Raw genomic sequence first — 7,232 nt, 5'->3', positions numbered from 1 at the left:
CTCTGACATCACATACAAAGACATGTAGATTTAATTACTTTTTCTTCTGTGCTTCCTGGCATTTTGCGTTTATCTTATACCATCCTATATTCTAATTATTCATTTTTCTCCTCCCAAACAAATTAAGTTTTCTTATATGGTCCCTAACTCAGTATTTTAGACTTAACAAATGTTTGTTGAGTGCATAAATAAATAAATGAAACACAGAAAATTATTTTTGACCAATGATAGAATACATATACAGTGGGTTGCTGGTCATTAGGAATCTTATGTTTTCATCATCTTTAATCATCTTCAATCATTAACACAGTACCAGTCAAAATACCAGTTGAAACAACTGATTTTGAAATGGGTTGGTCAAAAATTTATAGTAACCATTCCAACCTTTAGATTCTCAAGGCTCTATTCTTGTACTAAATCAGCTTATCAGAAAAGCATATACTTAATTTCCTTCAGAAATATTAAGGATGACAATGTAACATTATGTCCCCAGTTTACTTGTGGATTATGATAACAAACAGTCATATGGAGACTCTGAAGTTTCAATAAAATTCTGTCAAAGACATTGGTCATTATATGGTTCAGTCCTCCTCATAGAAAGATCTATGGCAGAACTCTTCTGAGACTATATAGCGCTAGAAAGGTTTAATCTCTATGACAAACTTGCATCATCTTTTCATTAGCTAAAGACAACTCATGACCCTTCACATGCCAAGATGTGCAGAGTTAAGTTTTGTGCATTGTGATTAGAAGCTTTTTTTTTTTAAAGCTTAAGGTAAATTTCATTCTTTAATCTCTGTCTATGCTGTTTGTTGTTAGAAGTCTCAGATCCTTTCATACTGTCAACTATTCTTTTAGATAGTATAAATATTAAAGAAACAAAATACACATTTCCTGTTTTTAATGATCTATTGCCTTTTCTCTCCAGCAGGTTAATTTCTCGGAGACAGGAGCTCCCTTTTCTCGTCTGCTCCATCCTCACTGTGGCTGTCACAGTGCCCTGCTTGTAATTGGTGCTCGATAAATAGTTCTTGATTGATGGGATCAAAGAAAGCCAAAATAGAAGTTCTGTGGTCTATTTCTAGTGTTTGAAAAAATTGCTTGTACAGCTCAGCTATTATATTAACGAAACTCAAGGCTGGAAATAAACATAAAATTATGTGCAGCCTCATGAACAATCAAAGAAATACAAATTAAAATACTAAACTAGTGTTTTTGGATTGCCTCATTAGGAAAGTTTTTTTTTTTAATGATATGTTACATGCCAGCAAGTATACAGAAAAATGACCATAATAATCACTGGAGGTGAAAGCAAACAACTTTTCTAGAAGAAAATTTGGCAATATGGATAAAAAGCTTCAAAAATGTTTATACCTTTGAAACTACAATTATATTTCAAAGGATTTTACACTAAGATACCAATAGCTATGCAAACAATTATATCTGAAGATGTTCATCACGATATAATTTGCAATAGCAGCAAATTGGAAATAACCTAAATGTCAAACAATGTTGTTAGCTGTCGTCGAGTTGGTTCTGACTCATAGCAACCTCATGTACAACAGAACGGAACACTGCACAGTCCTGCGTCATCCTCACAATCGTTGTTATATTTGAGCCCATTGTTGTAGCCACTGTCAGTCCACCTTGTTGAGGGTCTTCCTCTTTTTCACTGACCCTCTACTTTATCAAGCATGATGTCCTTCTCCAAGAACTGGTCCCTCCTGATAACATGTCCAAAGTACATAAGACGAAGTCTAGCCATCCTCGCTGCTAAGAAGCATTCTGGCTGTACTCCTTCCAAGACAAATTTGTTCATTCTTCTGGAAGTCCATGGTATATTTAATATTCTTCGCCAACACCATAATTCAAAGGCGTCAATTCTTCTTTGGTCTTCCTTATTCATTGCCCAGCTTTCCCATGCATGTAAGGTGATTGAAAATACCATGGCTTGGGTCAGGTGTACCTTAGTTCTCAAAGTGACATATGTTGCAATTTGGCAATATTTACATATACTCTTTCATCTAGTAATTCTTTTTCTAAGAATTTACCCAAAGAAAATATGTGAAACAAAATATACATAAAAGCATATTTATTTTGGCATTATTAAAAATGTCCAACTCTAGGGAATTGGATAAGTAAAATTTAGAACATCTATGTGATGGAATAGTAGGCAGTGTTAACTTTGTGCTGTAGAAGAAAATTTACTGATATGGGAAGGTTAACACAATAAATTGTTTAGATACCAATATAGCCTATAAAACAGCATTTATAATACATTATTATTTTGTAAATAAAAAATATGCCAGCATTTAGGTATACCATTATGCTTTTCTGTACTTCTCCAATTGTCTACAATGAACACGTATTTTTTAAAATCAGAAAAGCTACACAGTATAAGTACACATTAATGATTTTAAAATCCGAGTATGGAAATAGCTGACAAGATGTCAGAATCTCCTGAAGGAAGTTGTTCTCTAGGTGTGGGTCAGGCACTTTGTAGTGCACTCCTTAAACTTCCGGGCCATGCTAGGAAGCCTGGGCTACTGAGGCAGGAGATTTATATCACCCTAGTGGCCACACACAGACTGGAGCCTGCTCTTATGTTCTTCTCGGGTTTAACCACCACAGAGTCTAGGACACCATCCATGGTTTCCCCCTCAGACAGGCTTGTAAGGCCGCTGAGCTCTCTCCATGGAAGACTTGGACCTCTGGGACTCAAACCTGGAGGATGCAAGAGTGAATGGCTTCATTGTGTTTTCTGTTTGGGCTGCTGCACCCCAGCAAATGGGCTTCTGCCTCACAAACAAAAACAAAATGTACAGTACAGTGTTTTTGCTTTCTAGTATATTTACCAAATTATTGTTTAGCTGCACTAAGTGGTACTAACAGGTCTGAAAGCATTAATGTGGTTGGTAAAGTCCCAAATCTAATCCCTTACTGAATTTAATTTCGTTTGGAAAATGTTATTGAGCACCTTAACACTGCAGGGAGCTCTACTAAATGATGAGACAAATACCAAAGGTGAACTAACACTCAGTAAGCACCTACTAGAAGACAGGTGTCAAGCCTGGACTTCATATTCCTAATCTCTCACAACCCTCTTAATCACCTCGGGAGCTAGTTATTTTCGTTCCCATTCAACAGTTGATATAGAGGTGCAGAGCAAGTGGTTAAGCATTTGGCTGCTAACCAAAAGGTCGGCAGTTCGAATCCACCAGCCGCTCCTTGGAAACCCTATGGGGTAGTTCTACTCTGTCCTATGGGGTCGGAATTGACTCGATGGCAATGGGATTTTTTAGATTTTTTTGTTGTTTTTTTTTAAGCTCAGATAGTAAGTGGATTGAGCTAGAGCTGAACTCAGAGCAGCCTGATCCCAAAGCCCATATTTTCCCCACTCTTTATCAATCTCCACCTTACTAGTTTCCAGACTAAGACAAAGAATCCCCTGGAGGTCTTGTTAAAATGTAGATTCTGACATAAGAATCACCTGGCGATCTTGTTAAAATGTAGATTCTGATTCAGCATATCTGGGGTGAAAATGAAATGCTCAGCAGAGTGTCAAACTGAACGAAACCATTTTGAAGCCCTGTTGAGAGGCCTGAATTTATTCTACAGGCAGTGGGATATCACTGAAGGCTTTGTGCAGGGCGACAGCACAATCAGAATTGTGCTTCTGAATATGTTTACTTAGAAGCATTTGGTCCAAAGATTTTTCTTCTTTTAATCTCATAAAAGAATTTTGTTCTTTGAAGAGCCAATAATGGCCATCTTGAAAAGCCAGCTTTTTGTCCTCTTCTACATTTTAGTATGTGGATTTCCTTAGCTAGGTTCTTAGGTTCAACATAAATCTGACCATGTACGAACTCTCTGTCTAAACCTCACATATTAGCCCTTCATTAAAGACCACTGTTATTTTCCTATTCACCAAATTACTTCAGTGCGGGTAAATGTGAATTGGTTGCTAAGATATTTCAATCAGCTTAGTTTAGCTAATGAAGAATATGGATGTTGATGGCGAGCGAGTCCATTAGTGTCCCCCCTTAGGGGCTGTGTCATTGTAACCTCTCCACTCATTGAAGTCAGCTCAAGTGGCTCCGAGTTTTAGGATGGGAAGCTGGGCTGACCAGAGAAAATTGGTAGAGACTTAATTTGGAAGCAGAAAAGAAAAATGTAGGTGAACATAAAGAGCTGGAGAGATGAATATGGCCTGCTTTCTTTTTTGTTGTAACTCTTCAATGCTGCCTGACAATCAATTCAATTTAATATAGCCCCCTGGGAAGCACACTTTCTTCCTGAGCAGGAGATTGCAAAATGTCAGACTTACATGAAAGGCGACTTACATCTGGAAGAGGAAGACAGGTATGCTTCTAAAAGGAACACCCAAGAGTTGGACCCTAAGAATTTGGCAGTTACGCTGCTTATCTATTAGCATCTCTGTATTCGTAAGGGGCTGCAGTTTGGGAACATGTTGAAAACTCCTCACTCAATAGTCCAAATGAGATTATGAGCACCAGTGCTGAAATGAAAGGGGCAGTAAAAAAAAAAAAAAAAAAACCTGTCGTGTCAAGTCAATTCCGATTCATAACAACCCTATAGGACAGAGTAGAACTGCCCATAGGGTTTCCAAGGAGCAGCTAGTGGATTCGAACTGCTGACCTTTGGTTAGCAGCTGCAGCTCACCATAGCTCTTAACCACTGCACCACCAGAGCTCCAGAAGGTGTGATTATCCATCTCAATAAAGAAATAAGAAGCAGAACAGGTGACTGCCTCCTCTTCGTTCCCTTTACCTCCCCATCCCCAGGTTCTCAGCACCTCATACCTGAATTCCTTCTCAGTCACCTGTTGGTTCTCTTTTCCTTCCCCTCCAAAAGGTTTGCGCTCACTACTAACCTAAAGGTTGGTGGTTCAAACCCACCCAGCAGTGCCAGAGAAGAAAGGCCTGGCGATCTCTTTCCGTAAAGATTACTGCCAAGAAAACTCTTTGGAGCACAGTCCTACTCTGTAATACATGCATCACCATGAGTCAAAATCAACTCAACAGCAACAGATTTGGTTTTTTAATTTGTTTTTGTTTTCTCTCTATTCCAGTTCACCACGCAGTAAGCTTCCAGTGAAACCTCACCCGGTCGTACCACCATTCACAACTCTGTGATGCTGCCCCTCTTCCTACTGTTCTGATTTTCAAGCGGCCTGCAGAGAAGCCTCTTGGTACTGTAGACAAACCTAGGGAGTGTGGGAGGCACAGTGGAATTGGAGAGGTGGGCTCCAGAGCTGCTCCTCCACTTCACCTGAAATGAATCTCTTTTATCTATTTTATTCACTGAGTTTCCACTTAAGATTTCTTTAAAAAAAAAAAAAGGCTTCCATCACCAAAATAAGTTTGAAAACCCCTGTTGTACCTTGCCAGAGGTCTGGGGTTCACACCTCTCATCATCTGTCCCGTCACCAGCCTTGTTTCCAAACCTCTCCCATGCCCACCGTTTCTCAGTATGTTTATTCTGTTCCAGGTGGCCCAACCGCCTCCCTCCAGGCTACAAAAGACTCTCCCTTCTCTGAACTCCTTCTCAGGACATTCTTTTGACACTTAGCCATGTCTTGCCTTGCAGTCCTGCTTCTGACACATTTTTACCTCTGTTTGTCTTGTCTGTCTAGGCAGACCACAGGCTCAGGGTGAGGGTAGGGGCATCTTCTCAGAGCTCCCAGAGATCCCCACCTGTAAAAGCATTCAGCACTTGTGGACAGGGTCTCACTTCTAGACACAGGGCTAATTCCTTCCTCCCTGAGTTTGGTGACACCTTCCTCCATCCTAGCTCCGCTGCCACAACCCATTCAGGAGACCTTTGAGAACTCTTTTCTTATAGCTCATGCCCTGCCTCTTTCAAACGACCATTTCCAGCAGCTCCGGTCTGTTCTGACCTTTCTTCCTCTGATCTAATGCATATCTAATCAGCACCACATAGGGTTAGCTGACGTCGAGTCCCCCAACTCATGGCAATCCCGTACAAAACGGAGTGAAACCTTGTCTGGTCCTGCACCATCCCCATGATCAGTCTTAGATCGGACTATTGTGATCCATAGGGATTTCACTGGCTGATTTTTGGAAGTAGATCACCAGACCATTCTTTCTGGTCCATTCTTCCTAGTCCGTCTTAGTCTGGAATCTCCACTGAAACCTATTCAGCATTATAGCAACACCCAAGCCTCCACTGACGAATGAGTGGTGGGTGCACATGAGGTGCATTGGCCAGGAATCCAACCCGGAATGGAAGGTGAGAACTCTTACCACTGAATCACCACTGCCCTCAGTCAATAATGTAGCATGTAATTATCCCCTGCCTTGTTCCCTGGTTGTTTCAGGTGTTACTTTTGTCTCTCCCATCTGAACTGGGCTTGTTGACAGAACAGACTAGGTCTTCCACTTCTCAGGAAAGGCAGATGGACAGATTTGCTTTGGGGAAACTACACTCAGAGGTCATTGGATGAGTCAACCCCTCTTAATTCCAACCAAAGAGAATTGCCTCTTTCTGTTTCTCCAACCCCGGCTCTGAATTCAACTGTTACAAATAATTTTTGTAAAAGCCATGAATACGTATAAAACAGTATGTTTCTGAAGGAGAAAGAGCAACACTACTGACCACATTTCTACCTTAGTCTAGGCTTTTTGTTGCAAATAACAGAAACCCAGTCACATCAGGTCGAACACACAGCAGCGGTGTTTGTAAGGATACAGGTCTGTTTTCTAAGCCAAGGCAGCTCAGTTCTCTGGAGCCTCTGTGTGCACCTTTCTCTGTTTTCTCATGGTGTCTCGGCTCCCCCATAACTTTCTAACATTATGTAGATACATGGCCTTCCTGCCGTCCCAGTGTTTCACCGGCAACTCTCTGTCCCAGGTCCCTCCATTCGAATTTGAAAGAGAGAGAATCTGATTGGCTCAGCCCAGTTCATGGCTGGGCTCCTCCTCTTGTCAGGTGTCCAATAGGGGAAAAGGGGGCATGAAGAACTGACAGGACAACTTGGAGAATCTGGGAGAAAGATTCTTATTTAAGGAGGGTACTCTGAGAAAGCAAGGACTAACCTCTCTAGAGACATTTATTATTGCTTTAAATGCCTTAAAAACGTGCTATTGGCTTCATCCAATTTCAACCTCTTCTGTTTGCCAAATATGGACTGAAGGAAACCAGCTTCCTGGAACCCACCTGGGTTAGACATAGCGTGCCTACCTAATCAA

Source organism: Trichechus manatus, unplaced genomic scaffold (assembly GCF_000243295.1).
Source record: "Trichechus manatus latirostris isolate Lorelei unplaced genomic scaffold, TriManLat1.0 scaffold00007, whole genome shotgun sequence".
NCBI classification, from domain to species: domain Eukaryota; kingdom Metazoa; phylum Chordata; class Mammalia; order Sirenia; family Trichechidae; genus Trichechus; species Trichechus manatus.
Note: the sequence above shows the minus strand (reverse complement) of the source record.